Raw genomic sequence first — 24310 nt, forward strand, 5'->3', positions numbered from 1 at the left:
CAGGGAGTGTGCCAAGACAGCGCGCATACCTGCGATAAACACTGTGTCCGGGTGACACAGCGGTCAAAGCAACTGCCTGGTAAGCCGGAGATTCCAGGTTTGAGTTCCAGTATGGCACACAATTTTGCTCTACACCGGTGTTTCCGCATGAAGTCCTGATGCAGTTGATATCATTGGTTCCTTTCCTTCCCTTCCACCTTCAGTTTACAAATAGATATTTTTTCTTTTCCTTTATTGGATTTCGATTCCACCCGAAGGGAGTGGTCTGGCAGCAGCTTAGTACGCCGCTCTTCAGCCTATGGAATTTTTAAAACATTGGAAGATAAGAAACAATAAAAGCAGGCGATAAAATGGTGACATAAAGTGTGAAACGGCGGAAAATTGTGGAAAGTTAAAACAAAAAACAGATGGTGGACGATGATAATAAAACACATAGGAAGCAGACAGGGAAAATAGTAGACAGACAATTAAAAAACATTACGACAGTCTGGATTCTGTTCGCAAGAGATATAAAAATCACACCCTGCGACAGCATGATGTCCGTTCGCTACACTTCGGAAAAGACGCACAACACTTAGCAATCACTGTAAACACACCATTAAAAAGTCGGCATGAAGATGACACACCACTGGAAAGGGCAGATGGCGGTCGGGGGGAGACCTGGGCAGATGAGGGGAAAAAGGGGCGACGAGAGGAGAAACGAAAGGTGGGGGAGAACCGACGAATGGAGAGGACTCAGGAGGGGGGAGCAGGGCAGATGCGAGAGGGAATGGGGAAAGGCAGAGGAAGGAAACGCAAAAGGACTTGGGGGAGAGAAGGGAGGCAGAGAGAGGTAGGCAGGGAAAAAACAGGTTGGGGGGGGGGGGAGATGGGAGGGGAAGAGGGAGCCTGGGAAAAGGACAAAGGAAAGAGGAGGGGGGGGTGAGGACCAGAGTTGATTGGAGGGATCAATGGAGGGAGAGAGGGCATCATCCGGGAGGGAGAGTTGACGGAAGCCACCTTGGGAAAGGGGATGAAGGGTGTAGAGGTGGAGGGCAGGGGGACACAACAGTGAAGGTGCGGCAGAGGGCAGGGGTTGGAGAGGAGAGGAGCAACCAGGGGATGAGGGAGATCAAGGCGGCAGGAAGTGTAGACTGTGCGGATATGTTCGAGGAATAGGAGCAGATGGGGAAAGGGATAACGTAATTAAAAGTTTTATCGAAAACCGTTGTGTTTGTCTATATCTGGACATGCTTATCTCCAACACTACAAGACGAAGTTTCACGCGGATTTTACAGATAACTTGAGTGTAGCTTGGGGCAACATACAGGTTTTATTTAATTATGATCAGAACACGGAAAAGAAAGACAACGTAATTTAAAGTTTTATCTAAAAACGTCTGCTCAGTAGTTCGGATGTTTAACCATCGCAGTGCAGTACACCAAAGAATTAATAGATGACGGTATTAGTTTCGTAGTACACGAAAGAACCAATAGATGGCACTGTTAGTTTATTAACTGAGTGACGGATGCGTTTTCGGACAAAATTATGTGGCGCAATCTTATCTTTACGAATGCAAAATAAGATTGAATTTACTTGGCTAGGATATACGAATTTACTGATTTCGGCTGGTTTGTTAAAAACTTAACGATATTGCTTTGCTTCTTTTGATAGGTTTTATTTATATTGTTTGGTAGCAGAATCGGATGTATCAATTTTGGTTTGTGATTTCGGTGCCTACTCATTACATTTTGATCTCGTTTTGTTTATGAATAAGAATGTATAGGAAATGTCAGGTGTTTCTGAAAACACTAGAATGGCTAAAGGGCTCAGGACTACGCAGTCTCAAGAGTCTAAAGAAAATGGTGAGGTGATATTCTCTGCTGCTCGAGAAGCTTGCCCTTTGGCAACTCCTTGTGCGAGCTGGCCACGATGTAACTCTGATCGAGAGTGTATGCACTGTCTCGCTCCTCAGACCTCTTCGCTCACAGATGCTTGAAGTTACTTCTCTCCAACTTAACATCACAGAAGCAGAAATTTTGACGGGAAGTGGTGCATTTTGTATCCCGCCTGGAAGGCGGCGCGTGGGTCTGCTCCTGCAAACTGATGGTTTGACCGAATGTAGGAAGCTAGGAGGAGCAGGGGAAGGTGAAGTACTTAGATACTGCGTGTAAACTTAAAGCACCTTTACTATAGGAAGAATATGAATACATAACTTTGCACTGAGGAGCACGTAGGTGCAAAGCCGGATGTATCAAAGCTCACAGAAGTTACACAGGTAAAATGTGTAGTGGCTCGCCCACTATGAAAATGAAACAATGTTGGTTTGTCGTCACCTAGCGATCAAATGGGCAGAATCCGGAGCGGCGCTCGTAGAGCTGCACAGCGCCGGCTAGAGGGCGCTGTCGTCAGCTTTGTTCGTCCGCTCTCATAGCGCCAACCTATGAGAGCGCACCTACGTTGTGGCATCGTAGCTAACGATACCACAGTGCAGACGAGCGAGTTATTATACCCTGAACCCTGCTTACTCGTAATAATTTACGATTCCGCTTTAGACGTGCACAGTTTTGATGAGCTTATTTTATGCCTTGATCATAAACAAGGCACAAGGCCAGACGCTGCATGTTGTGGGCGTGGACCTTTTTCTACGGCCACATCCACATGACTCTCTCCCCGGTTAGTGAAGCAAACAAGTTCTTCGTTCATGCCCCCAATCATACTATTTCAGACATTGCATACAAAGACACTTTGTAAGCCGAAAATAAATTCAACGCAAATGAAGTCTTGGGCACAGCTACAAATAAAATACCTAGGCACCACTCGGTTTCCCTAGTAAATAAATGGGATTAATTTTTGTCATTGAACTGTGTTGTATGCCCCGCTAAATTTATTTTTTGACTGTAAGCCTGTAACACCCACATATTTCCTTATTATAGATCTGAGGATGGCAATAGGTATTGTCGAAATAGTAATCTAGTAATTGTGTTTACATAGCGATCTTGGGAAATAAATTGCTTTTCGAAAGAAGACTACAATACAGAATTATAGATCACCTCCTACACTGACTGATCATGTCAGGTAACTATGAAATAAACTCTGCTGTAAGTGTCTACTCGTTGACTGCGATGGATTTCTTGCTCAGGAGCCGCGGATAATGTTCAGAATATCTCTGTAGACCATCTTTTCAGAGATGGTTGCGGGATTCGGCTGTTCAGTACAGAATATCAAATCAAAAACCTTTCAGCTATTTAATTTCAAAACTGATAATTTATTGGGCTACCAGTTTCGGCGATTTACGAGGGCAGTTCAATAAGTAATGCAACACATTTTTTTCTGAAACAGGGGTTGTTTTATTCAGCATTGAAATACACCAGGTTATTCCCCAATCTTTTAGCTACACAACACTATTTTTCAACGTAATCTCCATTCAATGCCACGGCCTTACGCCACCTTGAAATGAGGGCCTGTATGCCTGCACGGTACCATTCCACTGGTCGATGTCGGAGCCAACGTCGTACTGCATCAATAACTTCTTCATCATCCGCGTAGTTCCTCCCACGGATTGCGTCCTTCATTGGGCCAAACATATGGAAATCCGACGGTGCGGGATCGGGGCTGTAGGGTGCATGAGGAAGAACAGTCCACTGAAGTTTTGTGAGCTCCTCTCGGGTGCGAAGACTTGTGTGAGGTCTTGCGTTGTCATGAAGAAGGAGAAGTTCGTTCAGATTTTTGTGCCTACGAACACGCTGAAGTCGTTTCTTCAATTTCTGAAGAGTAGCACAATACACTTCAGAGTTGATCGTTTGACCATAGGGAAGGACATCGAACAGAATAACCCCTTCAGCGTCCCAGAAGACTGTAACCATGACTTTACCGGCTGAGGGTATGGCTTTAAACTTTTTCTTGGTAGGGGAGTGGGTGTGGCGCCACTCCATTGATTTTGCAAAAACAGACATAATGTCTTATGGGATAACAGCAACCAGTGATTTTATAATGTTACTTTAAATCCGTCTCGATTGCAAAATTTTTTTATTTTTTATTATTCATATGACCGGTTTCGGTTCATTCAGAACCATCTTCAGATCTGTAAAAATAATTACACTAATTTACTATTTCACGAAAGCAAATCTTTTTCATCCTATCTTATCAACATCAAATGTACCAGAAATATGAAATAGTAAATTAGTATAATTATTTTTACAGATCTGAAGATGGTTCTGAATGAACTGAAACCGGTCATATGAATAAAAAAAAAAATTGCAATCAAGACGGATTTAAAGTAACATTACTCCATTGATTGCCGTTTTGTTTCAGGTTCCAAGTGATGAACCCATGTTTCATTGCCTGTAACAATCTTTGACAAGAAATTGTCACCCTCAGCCACATGACGAGCAAGCAATTCCGCACAGATGGTTCTCCTTTGCTCTTTATGGTGTTCGGTTAGACAACGAGGGACCCAGCGGGAACAAACCTTTGAATATCCCAACTGGTGAACGATTGTGACAGCACTACCAACAGAGATGTCAAGTTGAGCACTGAGTTGTTTGATGGTGATCCGTCGATCATCTCGAACGAGTGTGTTCGCACGCTCCGCCATTGCAAGAGTCACAGCTGTGCACGGCCGGCCCGCACGCGGGAGATCAGACAGTCTTCCTTGACCTTGCGGCGATGATGGCACACGCTTTGCCCAACGACTCACCGTGCTTTTGTCCACTGCCAGATCACCGTAGACATTCTGCAAGCGCCTATGAATATCTGAGATGCCCTGGTTTTCCGCCAAAAGAAACTCGATCACTGCCCGTTGTTTGCAACGCACAACCGTTACAGACGCCATTTTAACAGCTCCGTACAGCGCTGCCACTTGTCGGAAGTCAATGAAACTTTACGAGACGAAGCGGGAATGTTTGAAAATATTCCACAAGAAATTTCCGGTTTTTTTCAACCAAAATTGGCCGAGAAAAAAAAAGTGTTGCATTACTTATTGAACTGCCCTCGTATTACGCCATCTTCAGTCCCCCTGAGACCGACATGTAGGAAGATTCCAACCTCGGTTCCGATCAAAATGTTTATCTAACAGTCGGCAGATGATGTTTGAGGTGATCGCTGTATCAAGTAGAAATCTACATATCAGTCTTCGAATTCTTGCCTCTATTTTGAATCTTGACTGAAATCTTTCTACACCTGGGTCAGGGGACCTGAAGATGACATAATAAATCGCCGAAACTGGTAGCCCAATAAAATAACTGTTTATAAATTAAACTGCTGAAAGGTGTTTGATATGACATTCTGCAATGTGATCTCTGCTGTGGGGTGCAGTAGTGCAGGGTGGTTGAGTGGGAGCCTGTTAGACAACTAGATAGACGTTAGTGACGCAGAAATGACGTCAGTTATTATTCAGAGCACATCAGCAGCCGGGGCTTTGCTCTAGGCAGCCAGCACTCGCTTGTACGTCGAAATCAAGAGCCCAGTCAAGGGGTGCTGACGTCAGCCTGTAGCCCGGGGCCAACGAGATATATAGGCGCTGTGGCATGCATCACAGGACGTTACACATCAGGTCTTACGAGTGCCAGCGACCGTCTCTGGTGGGCAGCGACTTACTATCTCAAATGAGTTTAATAATCCTTAACTCTCCATTAAATATACGCAACCACATAACAAAGTTAAGACCATCAGTGGGTATCTTGTCACTGACGTACTGTGATGTCACAAGTTCCTTGCGGGCCCTCATTTATTTTGGGCCCTCTTACGGCCAGCGCGACGTAAGCTGCACTGCCTGATGACAGCCAATCATCTCGGTTCTGGGCGCCTTGAGGCCCGCCAGGTCGCCCCATATGGCCACAGACGTACACTACTGGCCATTAAAATTGCTACACCACGAAGATTACCGACAGGAAGAAGATGCTGTGATATGCAAATGATTAGCTTTTCAGAGCATTCACACAAGGTTGGCGCCGGTGGCGACACCTACAAACGTGCTGATATGAGGAACGTTTCCAACCGATTTCTCATACACAAACGGCAGTTGACCGGCGTTGCCTGGTGAAACGTTGTTGTAATGCCTCGTGTAAGGAGGAAAAATGCGTGCCATCACGTTTCATAATTTGATAAAGGTCGGATTGTACCCTATCGCGATTGCGATTTATTGCATCGCGACATTGCTGCTCGCGTTGGTCAAGATACAATGACTGTTAGCGGAATATCGAATTGGTGGGTTCAGGAGGGTAATACGGAACGCCGTGCTGGATCCCAACGGCCTCGTATCACTAGCAGTCGAGATGACAACCATCTTATCCGCATGGCTGTAACGGATCGTGCAGCCGCGTCTCGATCCCTGAGTCAACAGATGAGGACGTTTGCGAGACAACAACCATCTGCAAGAACAGTTCGACCACGTTTGCAGCAGCGTGGACTATCAATTCGGAGACCATGGCTGTGGTTACCCTTGACGCTGCTTCACAGACAGGAACGCCTGCGTGTATTCGTCATCGCCATACTGGCGTATCACCCGGCGTGATGGTATGGGGTGCCATTGGTTACACGTCTCGCTCACCTCTGGTTGGCACTGACGGCACTTTGAACAGTGGACGTTACATTTCAGATGTGTTACGATCCCTGCGAAACCCTACATTTCAGCAGGATGACGCACGACCGATTGTTGCAGGTCCTGCACGGGCCTTTCTGGATACAGAAAATGTTCGACTGGTGACCTGGTCAGCACATTCTCCAGATCTCTCACCAATTGAAAACGTCTGGTCAATGGTGACCGAGCAACTGGCTCGTCACAATACGCCAGTCACTACTCTTGATAACTGTGGTATCGTGCTGAAGCTGCATGGGCAGCTGTACCTGTACACGCCATTCAAGCTCTGTTTGACTTAATGCCCAGGCGTAATAAGGACATTATTGCGGCCAGAGGTGGTTGTTCTGGGTACTGATTTCTCAGGATCTATGCACCCAAATTGCGTGAAAATGTAATCACCTGTCAATTCTAGTATAATATATTTTTCCAATGAATACCCGTTTATCATCTGCATTTCTTCTTGGTGTAGCAATTTTAATGGCTAGTAGTGTAGGTGAGGTTGCCGCAGCAGTGAAGTCTGCCCACAGAGCAGAAGCGGTCAGCACGGACCTGCTCGCCCTTGCGATGGCGGAAGAGCGGCCACACATCTCCAGGCTCGTACTGTAGGCCACTGGGAGGCTTGCTGGTCGAAACGCACTAAGTTTGCCACGTCGCACTCGGCACGAACAGCAGCGCTAAGGCTAACTAACGGCCATGACCCCCGGTTGGTACTTGCAATTCCATAGGAACTTGTATAAGGGGCGGACAAATGAAAACCAAACACCCGCTATAACAGGATCATGGAACGGAACTATTCAAAAGCAGTCACCACATGTACCTTAAGAAATTTATACCACTAGGAGACTAGGTGATCAGTTCCTGTTTTATACAGGGTGGTCCATTGATCGTGACCGGGCCAAATATCTCACGAAATAAACGACAAACGAAAAAACTACAAAGAACGAAACTTGTCTAGCTTGAAGGGGGAAAACAGATGGCGCTATTGTTGGCCCGCTATATGGCGCTGCCATAGGTCAAACGGATATCAACCGCGTTTTTTAAAATAGGAACCTCCATTTTTTATTACACATTCGTGTAGTACGTAAAGAAATATGAATGTTTTAGTTGGACCACTTTTTTCGCTTTGTGATAGATGGCCCTGTAATAGTCACAAACAGATGTCTCACAATTTTAGACGAACAGTTGGTAACAGGTAGGTTTTTTAAATTAAAATACAGAATGTAGGTAGGTTTCAACATTTTATTTCGGTTGTTCCAATGTGATACATGTACCTTTGTGAAGTTATCATTTCTGAGAACGCATGCTGTTACAGCGTGATTACCTGTAAATACCACATTAATGCAATAAATGCTCAAAATGATCTCCATCAACCTCATTGCATTTGGAAATACGTGTAACGACATTCCTCTCAACAGCGAGTAGTTCGCCGTCCCTAATGTTCGCACATGCATTGACAATGCACTGGCTCATGTTGTCAGGCGTTGTCGGTGGATCACACTAGCAAATCAACTTTCCCCACAGAAAGAAATCCGGGGACGTCAGATCCGGAGAACCTGCGGGCCATAGTATGGTGCTTCGACGACCAGTCCACGTGTCATGAAATATGCTATTTAATACCGCTTCAACCGCACGCGAGCTATGTGCCGGATATCCATCGTGTTGGAAGTACATCGCCATTCTGTCATGCAGGGAAACATCTTGTAGTAACATCGGTAGAACATTACGTAGGAAATCAGCATACATTGCACCATTTAGATTGCCATCGATAAAGTGGGGCCAATTATCCTTTCTCTCATAATGCCGCACCCTACATTAACCTGCCAAGGTCGCTGATGTTCCACTTGTCACCACCATTGTGGATTTTCCGTTGCCTAATAGTGCATATTATGCCGGTTTACGTTAACGCTGTTGGTGAATGACGCTTCGTCGCTACATAGAATCTGTCATCGTCCTGTAATTTCTCTTGTTCCCAGTGGCAGAACTGTACACAACGTTCAAAGTCGTCGCCATGCAATTCTTGGTGCATATAAATATGGTACGGGTGCAATCGATGATGATGATGTAGCATTCTCAACACCGACTTTTTTGAGATTCCCGATTCTTGCGCAATTTGTCTGCTACTGATGTGCGGATTAGCCGCGACAGCAGCTGAAACACCTACTCGGGCATCATCATTTGTTGCAGGTCGTGGTTGACGTTTCACATGTGGCTGTTTCCTTAAATAACGCAACTATCCGGCGAACGGTCCGGACACTTGGATGATGTCGTCCAGGATACCGAGCAGCATACATAGCACACGCCGGTTTGGCATTTTGATCACAACAGCCATACATCAACACGATACCGACCTTTTCCGCAATTGGTAAACGGTCCATTTTAACGTGGGTAATGTATCACGAAGCAAATACCGTCCGCACTGGCGGAATGTTAAGTGATACCGCGTACTTACACGTTTGTGGCTATTACAGCGCCATCTGTCACAAAGCGAAAAAAGTGGTCCAACTAAAACATTCATATTTCTTTACGTACTACACGAATATGTAATAAAATATGGGGGTTCCTATTTTAAAAAACGCATTTGATATCAGTTTGAGCTATGGCAGCGACATCTAGCAGGCCAACCATAGCACCATCTGGTTCCCCCCTTCAAGCTAGACGAGTTTCGTTCTTTGTAGTTTTTTCGTTTGACGCTTATTTCGTGAGATATTTGGCCCGGTCACTATCAATGGACCACCTTGTAGACTGTGGTCGAGCACTGATGGATTCACAACTGCAGCCACGCTTGCACTTTCTCGTCCAACTGAAACCGACGTCCACGCACGTCTTACTTCAGGTCGCCGTCCAATTGGCGGTATGGGGGCGGGGATTATCTCGCAACAGGATGATTCCATCCAGCAGCCTTCCCAGGCATTTTGAATTTATGGTGCGTAACAGTTCCTCCAATGTGTCGTGCCAGTGCTGCACATTGAAGTGGTTCCACACTCAAGGACCCTCGATGAGCAAGGGCTCCTACAGTCGAAGAAAAGGTCATCGAGAGCTTATTGGAACTTGTGTGCACAGCTTCGGATTTCTTTGGCGGGGTAAATGTGGGATGTTCCTGCTGTTGTTTTTCCCGTTTGCCCTCGAGCTCTCGGAATGCTGTTGGATGGGATCATCCTGTTCCACGATAAAACCCGCCCCCACACTGCCGATTGGATGGAGACCTGAAGAAAGACATGCGTGGATTTCGGTTTCAGTCGAAAAAGGAAGTACAAGAGTGGGTGCAGTTGTGGAACCGTTAGCGGCCTACTGCATTCTACGAAACAGGAATTGGTCGTATCATTTCCCAGTGGGGTAAATGTCTCAATGCGTCTGGTGCTGATCTTTGAATGAAACCATTCCATCGTCCCATTGTGGCACGTGTTCGGTTTTCATTTGGCTGCCCCTCATAGACTGCTATATTACCGGGTGATCAAAAAGTCAGTACAAATTTGAAAACTTAATAAACCACGGAATAATGTAGATAGAGAGGTAAAAATTTACACATATGCTTGCAATGACATGGGGTTTTATTAGAACCAAAAAAAGTTCACAAAATGTCCGACAGATGGCGCTGGACAGCAAAACGTCAGTGACTGCGCATGACAATCCATCGGCATCACGAACTGTTACCTGGCGATTTAGTGAAGCGGAGGGCATTTGCGGTGTGGGCGTTTCAAAAGATGGCGGAAGATGACGATTAGTTGAGTAACGTGTTGTGGACCGACGAGGCTCATTTCAGTTTCCGAGGGTCTGTCAACGCCCACAACTGCAGAATTTGGGCTACCGAAAATCCTAGAACTGTCGTGGAAACTCCATTGCACGACGAGAAAGTCACGGTATGGGTTGGATTTACCACATATACCGTTATCGGTATATGTGAACCATGGACCTTGCCGTTGGTGGGGAGGCTTGTGTGCCTCAGCGATACAGATAGCCGTACCGTAGGTGCAACCACAACGGAGGGGTATCTGTTGAGAGGCCAGACAAACGTGTGGTTCCTGAAGAGGGGCAGCAGCCTTTTCAGTAGTTGCAAGGGCAACAGTCTGGATGATTGACTGATCTGGCCTTGTAACAATAACCAAAACGGCCTTGCTGTGCTGGTACTGCGAACGGCTGAAAGCAAGGGGAAACTACAGCCGTAATTTTTCCCGAGGGCATGCAGCTTTACTGTATGATTACATGATGATGGTGTCCTCTTAGGTAAAATATTTCGGAGGTAAAATAGTCCCCCATTCGGATCTCCGGGCGGGAACTACTCAAGAGGATGTCGTTATCAGGAGAAAGAAAACTGGCGTTCTACGGATCGGAGCGTGGAATGTCAGATCCCGTAATCGGGCAGGTAGGTAAGAAAATTTAAAAAGGGAAATGGATAGGTTGAAGTTAGATATAGTGGGAATTAGTGAAGTTCGGTGGCAGGAGGAACAAGACTTCTGGTCAGGTGACTACAGGGTTATAAACACAAAATCAAATAGGGGTAATGCAGGAGTAGGTTTAATAATGAATAGGAAAATAGGAATGCGGGTAAGCTACTACAAACAGCATAGTGAACGCATTATTGTGGCCAAGATAGATACGAAGCCCACGCCTACTACAGTAGTACAAGTTTATATGCCAACTAGCTCTGCAGATGACGAAGAAATTGAAGAAATGTATGATGAAATAAAAGAAATTATTCAGATTGTGAAGGGAGACGAAAATTTAATAGTCATGGGTGACTGGAATTCGAGTGTAGGAAAAGGGAGAGAAGGAAACATAGTAGGTGAATATGGATTGGGGGACAGAAATGAAAGAGGAAGCCGCCTGGTCGAATTTTGCACAGAGCACAACATAATCATAACTAACACTTGGTTTAAGAATCATGAAAGAAGGTTGTATACATGAAAGAACCCTGGAGATACTAAAAGGTATCAGATAGATTATATAATGGTAAGACAGAGATTTAGGAACCAGGTTTTAAATCGTAAGACATTTCCAGGGGCAGATGTGGACTCTGACCACAATCTATTGGTTATGACCTGTAGGTTAAAACTGAAGAAACTGCAAAAAGGTGGGAATTTAAGGAGATGGGACCTGGATAAACTAAAAGAACCAGAGGTTGTACAGAGATTCAGGGAGAGCATAAGGGAGCAATTGACAGGAATGGGGGAAATAAATACAGTAGAAGAAGAATGGGTAGCTTTGAGGGATGAGGTAGTGAAGACAGCAGAGGACCAAGTAGGTAAAAAGACGAGGGCTAGTAGAAATCCTTGGGTAACAGAAGAAATATTGAATTTAATTGATGAAAGGAGAAAATATAAAAATGCAGTAAGTGAAACAGGCAAAAAGGAATACAAACGTCTCAAAAATGAGATCGACAGGAAGTGCAAAATGGCTAAGCAGGGATGGCTAGAGGACAAATGTAAGGATGTAGAGGCCTATCTCACTAGGGGTAAGATAGATACCGCCTACAGGAAAATTAAAGAGACCTTTGGAGATAAGAGAACGACTTGTATGAATATCAAGAGCTCAGATGGAAACCCAGTTCTAAGCAAAGAAGGGAAAGCAGAAAGGTGGAAGGAGTATATAGAGGGTCTATACAAGGGCGATGTACTTGAGGACAATATTATGGAAATGGAAGAGGATGTAGATGAAGATGAAATGGGAGATATGATACTGCGTGAAGAGTTTGACAGAGCACTGAAAGACCTGAGTCGAAACAAGGCCCCCGGGGTAGACAATATTCCATTGGAACTACTGACGGCCGTGGGAGAGCCAGTCCTGACAAAACTCTACCATCTGGTGAGCAAGATGTATGAAACAGGCGAAATACCCTCAGACTTCAAGAAGAATATAATAATTCCAATCCCAAAGAAAGCAGGTGTTGACAGATGTGAAAATTACCGAACTATCAGCTTAATAAGTCACAGCTGCAAAATACTAACACGAATTCTTTACAGACGAATGGAAAAACTAGTAGAAGCCAACCTCGGGGAAGATCAGTTTGGATTCCGTAGAAACACTGGAACACGTGAGGCAATACTGACCTTACGACTTATCTTAGAAGAAAGATTAAGGAAAGGCAAACCTACGTTTCTAGCATTTGTAGACTTAGAGAAAGCTTTTGACAATGTTGACTGGAATACTCTCTTTCAAATTCTAAAGGTGGCAGGGGTAAAATACAGGGAGCGAAAGGCTATTTACAATTTGTACAGAAACCAGATGGCAGTTATAAGAGTCGAGGGACATGAAAGGGAAGCAGTGGTTGGGAAGGGAGTAAGACAGGGTTGTAGCCTCTCCCCGATGTTGTTCAATCTGTATATTGAGCAAGCAGTAAAGGAAACAAAAGAAAAATTCGGAGTAGGTATTAAAATTCATGGAGAAGAAATAAAAACTTTGAGGTTCGCCGATGACATTGTAATTCTGTCAGAGACAGCAAAGGACTTGGAAGAGCAGTTGAATGGAATGGACAGTGTCTTGAAAGGAGGATATAAGATGAACATCAACAAAAGCAAAACAAGGATAATGGAATGTAGTCTAATTAAGTCGGGTGATGCTGAGGGAATTAGATTAGGAAATGAGGCACTTAAAGTAGTAAAGGAGTTTTGCTATTTGGGGAGCAAAATAACTGATGATGGTCGAAGTAGAGAGGATATAAAATGTAGGCTGGCAATGGCAAGGAAAGCGTTTCTGAAGAAGAGAAATTTGTTAACATCCAGTATAGATTTAAGTGTCAGGAAGTCATTTCTGAAAGTATTCGTATGGAGTGTAGCCATGTATGGAAGTGAAACATGGACGATAAATAGTTTGGACAAGAAGAGAATAGAGGCTTTCGAAATGTGGTGCTACAGAAGAATGCTGAAGATTAGATGGGTAGATCACATAACTAATGAGGAAGTATTGAATAGGATTGGGGAGAAGAGAAGTTTGTGGCACAACTTGACCAGAAGAAGGGATCGGTTGGTAGGACATGTTCTGAGGCATCAAGGGATCACCAATTTAGTATTGGAGGGCAGCGTGGAGGGTAAAAATCGTAGAGGGAGACCAAGAGATGAATACACTAAGCAGATTCAGAAGGATGTAGGTTGCAGTAGGTACTGGGAGATGAAAAAGCTTGCACAGGATAGAGTAGCATGGAGAGCTGCATCAAACCAGACTCAGGACTGAAGACCACAACAACAACAACCGTTATCGGGCCTTTTTTCTTCAAGGAAATGCGTGATTCTGGTTTTGTAACTGCTACCGTGACGGGTGAGAGGTACGCTGATGTGTTAAAGAATCGCAGCATCCCCAGCCTGGCTGATAAACACCTGCTGGAACGTACGATGTTTATGCATGATGGTGCTCCACCCCATATTGCTAGACGCGTGAAAGATCTCTTGCGCGCGTCGTTTGGTGGTGACCGCGTGCTCAGCCGCCACTTTCGTCATGCTTGGCTTCCCAGGTCCCCAGACCTCAGTCGGTGCGATTATTGGCTTTGGGGTTACCTGAAGTCGCAAGTGTATCGTGATCGATCGACATCTCTCGGGATGCTGAAAGACAACATACGACGCCAATGCCTCACCATAACTCCGGACATGCTTTACAGTGCTGTTCACAACATTATTCCTCGACTACAGCTATTGTTGGGGAATGATGGTGGACATATTGAGCATTTCCTGTAAAGAACATCTTTGATTTGTCTTACTTTGTTATGTTAATTATTGCTATTCTGATCAGATGAAGCGCCATCTGTCGGACATTTTTTGAACGTTTGTATTTTTTTGGTTCTAATAAAACCCCATGTCATTCCACGCACGTGTGTCAATTTGTACCTCTCTATTTACATTATTCCGTGATTTATTCAGTTTTCAAATTTATACTGACTTTTTGATCACCCGGTATTTGGCAGACCGTCATAAGCCCCTTCCCATAGCTGGCTGTTGGGCCCTCTAACGTACATGAGCAATATTCACATGTGCCTGGCCCGTGCTTGTTATGCTACCGTACCGATTTCTTTGACTTAACCCATAACAAAGCCGTAGCACGGGCATGGGGAAATCACACCGCCCTCTTAGTAGTCGCTTCTGCTTTCTACTATGCCCGCGCTTTGGCACCTCAGACTGCCTGTCATGGCGACATGGTGAAGCAACTGGCTTGATGGTGGAGGTTGCCACATCAGCGGGCATTCCCTTTGGTAATCATGTCTGCCTGTTGTAGCTTGAGCTTCTGTAGTTGCTTGCGTTACCAGGGAAGATGCTTTAATTTTACTCGGGTATTCTTTTATTCCAACAGTATTATGAACACATTAATGGTAAGGAAAAGTAAAATATGTAAGTTTTGGCTAATAGTGTAAAAGTAGGTTCTCATGATCTCACGGCTTATTACTTGATGCATAAAACTGTGGGAATTCAGCCGTAAGTTTGGTCTTCTGCTAACATTACGACATGGACCATTCAGCCATCTTTCGAGTAAGCCATAAAGATCGACGACAAACGATACGAGTTTCGCTAATGCAAACTCATTAATTCAAGCTCCACCTTCAATATTCTTGCCTGGTTCTACGTCTGTTCCTTACGTACTGCTGTCATTACTTGCAGCAAATTTAGTGGAATCTACTGCTGCTATACCAGTAGCGTTATTTTAATATTTTATCTTTTATTTGTTATCTTTATTTTTTAAAAGTATCATACCGTAGTAGTCCCGAAGGTGGTGTGGCCATCGTAGAATCAATCGATACTCAACTATGTTTCCCAGGTTTCCGATACGTATATTTGCAGAACTACAGTGTGTGATCAAAAGTATCCGGACACCCCCAAAAACATACGTTTTTCATATTAGGTGCATTGTGCTGCCACCTACTGCCAGGTACTCCATATCAACGACCTCAGTAGTCATTAAACATCGTGAGAGAGCGGAACGGGGCGTTCCGCGGAACTCACGAACTTCGAACGTGGTTAGGTGATTGGGTGTCACTTGTGTCATACTTCTGTACACGAGATTTCCACACTCCTAAATGTCCCTAGGTCCTCTGTTTCCGATGTGATACTGAAGCGGAAGCGTGAAGGAACACGTACACCACAAAAGCGCACAGGCCGATCTCGTCTGTTGACTATAGAGACCGCCGACAACTGAAGAGGATCGTGATGTGCGTGAGGCAGACATCTATCCAGACCATCACACAGGAATTCCAAACTGCATCAGGATGCACTGCAAGTACTATGACTGGCGGTAGGTGAGGAAATTTGGAATTCATGGTGGAGTGGCTGCTCATTAGCCGCACATCACACCGGTAAATACCGAACGACTCCTTGCTTGGTGTAAGGAGCGTAAACATTGGACGACTGAACAGTGGAAAAACGTTCTGTGGAGACGAATCACGGTACACAATGTGGCCATCCGATGGCAGGGTGTGGGTATGACGAATTCCCGGTGATCGTCATATGCCATCGTGTGTAGTGGCAACAGTAAAGTTCTGAGGCGGTGATGTTATGGCGTGGTTGTGTTTTTCAAAAAATGGTTCAAACGGCTCTGAGCGCTATGGGACTTAACATCTGAGGTCATCAGTCCCATAGAATTTAGAACTACTTAAACTTAACTAACCTAAGGACATCACACACATCCATGCCCGAGGCAGGATTCGAAGCTGCGACCGTAGCGGTCGCACATTTCCAGACTGAAGCGTCTAGAACCGCTCGGCCACACCGGCAGGCGTGTTTCTCACGGAGGGGGCTTGCACCCCTTGTTGGTTTGCTTGGCACTATCACAACACTGGCCTACATTGATGTTATAAGCACCTTCTTGCTTCTCACTTTTGAAGAGCAATTCGGGGATGGCGACTGCTTTTTTTCGACACGATCGAGCAGCTGTTCATAATGCACGGTCTGTGGCGGAGTGGTTACACGACAATAACATCCCTGTAATGAACTGGCGGGTACAGAGTCCTGACCTCAATCCTATAGAACACCTTTGGGATGTTTTGGAACGCCGATTTCGTGTGGGGCCTCACCGACTGACATCGATACCTCTCCTCAGTGCAGCACTCCGTGAAGAATTGGGTTGCCATTCCCCAAGAAACCTTCCAGCACCTGACTGAACGCATGCCTGCGAGAGTGGAAGCTGTCATCAAGGCTAAGGTTGGGCCAACACCATACTGGATTCCAGCATTACCGATGGAGGGCGCCACGAACTTGTAAGTCATTTTCAGCCAGGTGTCCGAATCCTTGTGATCACATAGTGTACGTGTCTGTTTGGTTAGAGCTCCATTGCTGTTTCTTAATACCTCTATTTTAGTCGCTTAACACCTGCCAGTAGATACGGTTCTCGCGGTGGATAATATCAAGGAAAGTGTAGAGCTAGTCACAGGGGCCTGTTCTGGGTTCGTTGCAGCCGCTGGACGCGGATGTCAGCACCATTGTCCCATGAAATTGCTGCATCCTCGATGAGAGGTTGTATTACACAATCGTATATAACAAAACCGGTGATGGCGCGCAGCTTAGGTTGTGGTACAGGTCTCTGGGTCGTCCAAGGGCCCTACCACATACTCCTGTGTATCGGCACCACAATACACGTCTGATCAGCGTGACATCAAGATATCGGGCAGATGATGTCCAGTTTAAGGTTGTCACCTTGACAATCTGAGCCAGCAGACACTGCTGACAGGGTCCCCTTCGTGAAGATGAGGGCCTGCGTCTTGTTTGGATTGAAAGCTAGCCGCCATATTGTTCCCCAGTCACCGAGTTAATTTGTCGCCGTCTGAAGTTTTCATTCGGTATCTGTGCATTAAGACTGGTGGTGCACAAGACTGTGTCATCAGCGTTTAAGACCAACTTCACCCGTGGTGTGAGGAAGACTGCCATATACAACATTTTTTTTTTTTTTTTTTTTTGGTCATCAGTCTACTGACTGGTTTGATGCGACCCGCCACGAATTCCTTTCCTGTGCTAACCCCTTCATCTCAGAGTAGCACTTGCAACCTACGTCCTCAATTATTTGCTTGACGTATTCCAAGCTCTGTCTTCCTCTACAGTTTTTGCCCTCTACAGCTCCCTCTAGTACCATGGAAGTCATCCCTCATGTCTTAGCAGATGTCCTATCATCCTGTCCCTTCTCCTTATCAGTGTTATCCACATATTCCTTTCCTCTCCGATTCTGCGTAGAACCTCCTCATTCCTTACCTTATCAGTCCACCTAATTTTCAACATTCGTCTATAGCACCACATCTCAAATGCTTCGATTCTCTTCTGTTCCGGTTTTCCCACAGTCCATGTTTCACTACCATACAATGCTGTGCTCCAGACGTACATCCTCAGAAATTTCTTCCTCAAATTAAGGCCGGTATTTGATATTAGTAGACTTCTCTTGTCCAGAAATGCCTTTTTTGCCATAGCGAGTCTGCTTTTGATGTCCTCCTTGCTCCGTCCGTCATTGGTTATTTTACTGCCTAGGTAGCAGAATTCCTTGACTTCATTGACTTCGTGACCATCAATCCTGATGTTAAGTTTCGCGCTGTTCTCATTTCTACTACTTCTCATTACCTTCGTCTTTCTCCGATTTACTCTCAAACCATACTGTGTACTCATTAGACTGTTCATTCCGTTCAGCAGATCATTTAATTCTTCTTCACTTTCACTCACGATAGCAATGTCATCAGCGAATCGTATCATTGATATCCTTTCACCTTGTATTTTAATTCCACTCCTGAACCTTTCTTTTATTTCCATCATTGCTTCCTCGATGTACAGATAGAAGAGTAGGGGCGAAAGGTTACAGCCTTGTCTTACACTCTTCTTAATACGAGCACTTCGTTCTTGATCGTCCACTCTTATTATTGCCTCTTGGTTGTTGTACATATTGTATATGACCCGTCTCTCCCTTTAGCTTACCCCTACTTTTTTCAGAATCTCGAACAGCTTGCACCATTTTATATTGTCGAACGCTTTTTCCAGGTCGACAGATCCTATGAAAGTGTCTTGATTTTTCTTTAGCCTTGCTTCCATTATTAGCCGTAACGTCAGAATTGCCTCTCTCGTCCCTTTACTTTCCCTAAAGCCAAACTGATCGCCACCTAGCGCATTCTCAATTTTCTTTTCCATTCTTCTGTATATTATTCTTGTAAGCAGCTTCGATGCATGAGCTGTTAAGCTGATTGTGCGATAATTCTCGCACTTGTCAGCTCTTGCCGTCTTCGGAATTGTGTGGATGATGCTTTTGCGAAAGTCAGATGGTATATCGCCAGACTCATATATTCTACACACCAACGTGAACAGTCGTTTTGTTGCCACTTCCCCCAATGATTTTAGAAATTCTGATGGAATGTTATCTATCCCTTCTGCCTTATTTGACCGTAAGTCCTCCAAAGCTCTTTTAAATTCCGAGTGTAATACTGGATCCCCTATCTCTTCTAAATCGACTCCTGTTTCTTCTTCTATCACATCAGACAAATCTTTACCCTTATAGAGGCTTTCAATGTATTCTTTCCACCTATCTGCTCTCTTCTCTGCTTTTAACAGTGGAATTCCCGTTGCACTCTTAATGTTACCACCGTTGCTTTTAATGTCACCAAAGGTTGTTTTGACTTTCCTGTATGCTGAGTCTGTCCTTCCGGCAATCATATCTTTTTCGATGTCTTCACATTTTTCCTGCAGCCATTTCGTCTCAGCTACCATGCACTTCCTATTTATTTCATTCCTCAGCGACTTGTATTTCTGTATTCCTGATTTTCCCGGAACATGTTTGTACTTCCTCCTTTCATCAATCAACTGAAGTATTTCTTCTGTTACCCATGCTTTCTTCGCAGCTATCTTCTTTGTACGTATGTTTTCCTTCCCAACTTCTGTGATGGCCCTTTTTAGAGATGTCCATTCCTCTTCAACTGTACTGCCTACTGCGCTATTCCTTATTGCTGTATCTATAGCGTTAGAGAACTTCAAACGTATCTCGTCATTCCTTAGTACTTCCGTATCCCACTTCTTTGCGTATTGATTCTTCCTGACTAATGTCTTGAACTTCAGCCTACTCTTCATCACTAGTATATTGTGATCTGAGTCTATATCTGCTCCTGGGTACGCCTTACAATCCAGTATCTGATTCCGGAATCTCTGTCTGACCATGATGTAAGCTAATTGAAATCTTCCCGTATCTCCCGGCCTTTTCCAAGTATACCTCCTCCTCTTGTGATTCTTGAACAGGGTATTCGCTATTACTAGCTGAAACTTGTTACAGAACTCAATTAGTCTTTCTCCTCTTTCATTCCTAGTCCCTAGCCCATATTCTCCTGTAACCTTTTCTTCTACTCCTTCCCCTACAACTGCATTCCAGTCGCCCATGACTATTAGATTTTCGTCCCCCTTTACATACTGCATTACCCTTTCAATATCCTCATACACTTTCTCTATCTGTTCATCTTCAGCTTGCGACGTCGGCATGTATACCTGAACTATCGTTGTCGGTGTTGGTCTGCTGTCGATTCTGATTAGAACAACCCAGTCACTGAACTGTTCACAGTAACACACCCTCTGCCCTACCTTCCTATTCATAACGAATCCTACACCTGTTATACCATTTTCTGCTGCTGTTGATATTACCCGATACTCATCTGGCCAGAAATCCTTGTCTTCCTTCCACTTCACTTCACTGACCCCTACTATATCTAGATTGAGCCTTTGCATTTCCCTTTTCAGATTTTCTAGTTTCCCTACCACGTTCAAGCTTCTGACATTCCACGCCCCGACTCGTAGAACGTTATCATTTCGTTGATTATTCAATCTTTTTCTCCCGGTAACCTCCCCCTTGGCAGTCCTCTCCCAGAGATCCGAATGGGGGACTATTCAGGAATCTTTTGCCAATGGAGAGATCATCATGACACTTCTTCAATTACAGGCCACATGTCCTGTGGATACACGTTACGTGTCTTTAATGCAGTGGCTTCCATTGCCTTCTGCATCCTCATGTCGTTGATCATCGCTGATTCTTCCGCCTTTAGGGGCAATTTCCCACCCCTAGGACAAGAGAGTGCCCTGAACCTCTACCCGCTCCTCCGCCCTCTTTGACAAGGCATACATAGCATCAAGCGAAGCACCAACCCTTTCATATACCGGCGGCGAGTGAGAGACGTTATGACCCTTTATCATCAGCAAGTGCATGGAAGATACTTCAATCCAAATAGATGCGTGGCAATCTTACGTGTGGTGTTGGGACTTCGTGTACTAGCAACAAATACAAGACAGTCAGAAACAGTCTGAAAAACATGTAAGGGTATTGCAGGCTTGGTTCCTCAAGGAAAAAAAAATTGATACATTGCGCCGTTTCTGAGTTAATTAGCACTGAAGTTAGCCAATTAGGCCGTTAGGTGCGTAAAGTCAAATGGCCCCCCAGATCCAGTTAGTGACAGTTGTCCTCGTAGGTAGGCGATAATACGCGAGACTGCTGAGCGTTTGGCTTTGGTTCTACCATTACTACCACCCCATGTCCAATTTTTGCATCGCTATCTCGTTCAATTTTAAAAAACAAACCGAAGAACACGTTTGGTGACACCGTCTCTGTCAGGCCGCTTGAATTTGCGCTCTCAACAGTCTGACTGGCTAACTCCAATGCTAATTAACTCGGAAACGGCGCAACGTATCGAATTTTTTTCTTAACAGTTTCTTTCCAGCACAACCTACCCTGCGAAACATTTCCACGCTTTTCAGACTGTTTCTGACTACCCTGTGTATTAGTCCCTCATGTCACTTGGAGTCGAAGCTCCGCTGACATAAAACGGCGGGGCTCCAAAAAACTAGTGTTGGTCGAAACCCCCCAAACAGTACTTAGGGGGCTGTAAAATGTCCATCCCAGAATCTTAACAGGACATCTGGCAAAAGGTTGTCGGCTTCCATATAGTTCAGTAGACGTCACAGGAACAGATGCTCGAACACTTAAGTCTGCAGCGAGTAGGCTTGTAGGTCGATAGCCTTGCAGAGATCGGGCGTCTTTCCCAAACTTGGAGAGGGCCACAAACTTCGCATTCTTCCGTACTGCAGGGATGTTGCAATTCCTCATAACTGCACTGAAAAGGCCATGAGATGGTCAACAGTCAGTGGCGGCAATTGAAGAAGCATGTCGTTGGAGACAAAGGCCCCCCACCCCCTCCCCCCGCCTTCCTTGGTGCTAGGCGGTGAAACTGGCAGTGGAGCAGTGGGCCTCTTCAGTATTAATCGGTTGCAAGTCTTCTTCACCGACATGTCGTTATTGGTATCTTGGCTACCTTGCATGAACATGATAGACATGGTCTTCGTCCATCGGATCACCTATCGGCCGGAAATTGTTCGAGAAACATCCTCCAAGCGTCGGCCTCTGCATTTGAGTGGCTGACTACCATATTGCTTCCAGCCGTAACCATCGCTGAATTTTTGGATGGAAGCTCTGTTGGCCCATATTTGGTTCCTGTGGTCTATAATTACGGCACGCCACAGGGGTGGCCGTCGACGGTTGTCATTGTGGCGTTGTCCCTCCCCAGGCGATGAGGCCACCCTGACTGCATCCAAGACACTGGTTGAAAAACGTTCTGTATCATTCCTTGTCTATTGTTTCCGGAAAAATTACGAGGACCACCGAGAGACGTTCGTCTCACGGTAAACTGCTCCCGTCCACCTTACATGCTGGACGACGTGCCAATTGCGCATGCGTACACGGAAGATCATAGTGGAAGAATCATCACACGATAGTCAGAGATCAGATATGTAAGTGCAGTGATCCCCTCTGTGAAATATGGCGCTCACAATTTCTGGTCGACAGAGGAACTATACCGTTATCAATGAGACTTAACTTCTGTCAATGGCGGATTCTACATTTTATGAAGATTAAAAGTATTATCACGTTTAATTCAGTCATTCGCCAAACGTTTTTCAATGGCTTTCCTGATAATCCGAACCCCAGAACGACGACACAGATGTCAAAATGCGGAGCTTAACGTGGTCCATAGCAAGGCCTTCCTGAATGCGCTGCTCGGCCACTGCAGATATATCGGGCTGTAGCAGCCAAGTATACCGTTGATGTCCCACATAACGTTCTTGAACCGTACATAAAGTATGACGGACCACACTGACAAGGAATCTTATACATGCGTGCCTTCCGTGGAATTAAATCATCTTGCACAACGTTGCTGTCTTTGGTGCTGGCAGCGAAATAACGTTGTCTTTATGCATAGAGTGAATGCGACCCGTTTTAGAAGACAGATTCCCTACTAACGACAGGTTTGAATTTCGAAGCCTTTCCGATCTGTCATAGCGGATAGCCATTCGTTAAAAACTTTTTTGAGGCGTTGATATCCTCCTGAAGATGCTCCTTGTCGACAGTCATGTGTGCCCTGTTACAAGTGTGCTGAGGAGACCATTGATTTGTGCAGGTTGATGACAAGACAGCTGTCCATTCACAGCCTCTATGTGTTGGCCACAGGTGAGTTGGCGCCGTCGTCTCCAATCCCAGTAGGGTCAAGCAGTGGTACTTAACCGATCCAGCACACCACCCCCTGAAGCCTGCTCATGCTAGGTGACCCACACAAGTCACCTACATGTTCTGGTTGGTCACATATTCACCGCTTTTGGTTATTCTCTAGTTGGGGATTAATTATGGCTCCGGTCAATCCTCGTTAGTATTCACTGCACTCCCAACACCCACTTCAGCACTATTATGTACATTTGGGTTTCCTCTTGCAGTGCCTTTATTTTGCAAGTATTATCTAAGTTCTATTCCGAATAACTTATTTACAACTTCATTCACAAGGACCATTGCATTCTTATTGAGAAAGATATTGTGTTCCGGGTTCCCAATGGTTTCACGATGACTCAACAAATCTAAGATGTCCGCTCGTTCCGAAGACGGCTGGGTGGGGACACAGCCTGAATATTAGCAGCAGAAAAAGTTTAATTATGGGTGGATTACACAATTTTAGGGTTCAGTGTTAAAGTGAAAGACTACACTCTCTTTCCTGCTCCATGCAGTTCTTTTGACAGTATCGTGCTCAAAGGAAGCCCATTCCTGCTTTTACCGTAGAACAAGTAGGTAAAACGGAGCGAATTCAGTTGGTCCTCAGGGTGGCAAGTAAAACTTCCCGCACGTATATACTGCCTAGGGACACTTGCCGTCCCATACTAAGATCATTGCGCAACAAGAGAGGGCAACAAGCGCAACACGAGAGGGCACAATCAAGAGGTCAGTTCGTGCACAAAATCCTGCACCGGCAACTCTTTCGCACATGTGAACGGCATTTGTGAGGCAGAAGGGCTCAATATTTCTGCAAGGGACTTCAAACGACTTGTTGCGTCCATGTCACGTCGAGTTGTCGCTCTACGCCGGGCAAAAGGGGGTCCGACACGATATTAGGAGGTATCTCATAACTTTTCTCACTTCACTGTAATATGGACATCCGCAACTGAAGTTATGCATTCTTGAAAATAAACCGCAGACAGCTGTTGTGTGATCCTTTAATAGCACTATCGGTTTCGCAACGTTAGAGTTGAACCTTCACGTATGTTTAAGCAAAGAAGAACAGAACATGGCGGAATTAAAAAATCTATATATATTTTTTTGAAATGGCATGAATCTAGCGACAATATAGTATAACATGATGTACAAAATATGTAACTGAGAAAAGCAAATTTAATCGTATTAATCTGCTTACATATTTTCAGATCGTTGACAAAAAAAAAGTTGAATGCATTGGTTATCCTATTATTCCCAGGTTGTACAATATCCGTCGAATTTACTTCTTGAAATCCCCTCGTATGTGGCTGATGT

Source organism: Schistocerca americana, chromosome 2, assembly GCF_021461395.2.
Source record: "Schistocerca americana isolate TAMUIC-IGC-003095 chromosome 2, iqSchAmer2.1, whole genome shotgun sequence".
Lineage (NCBI taxonomy): Eukaryota > Metazoa > Arthropoda > Insecta > Orthoptera > Acrididae > Schistocerca > Schistocerca americana.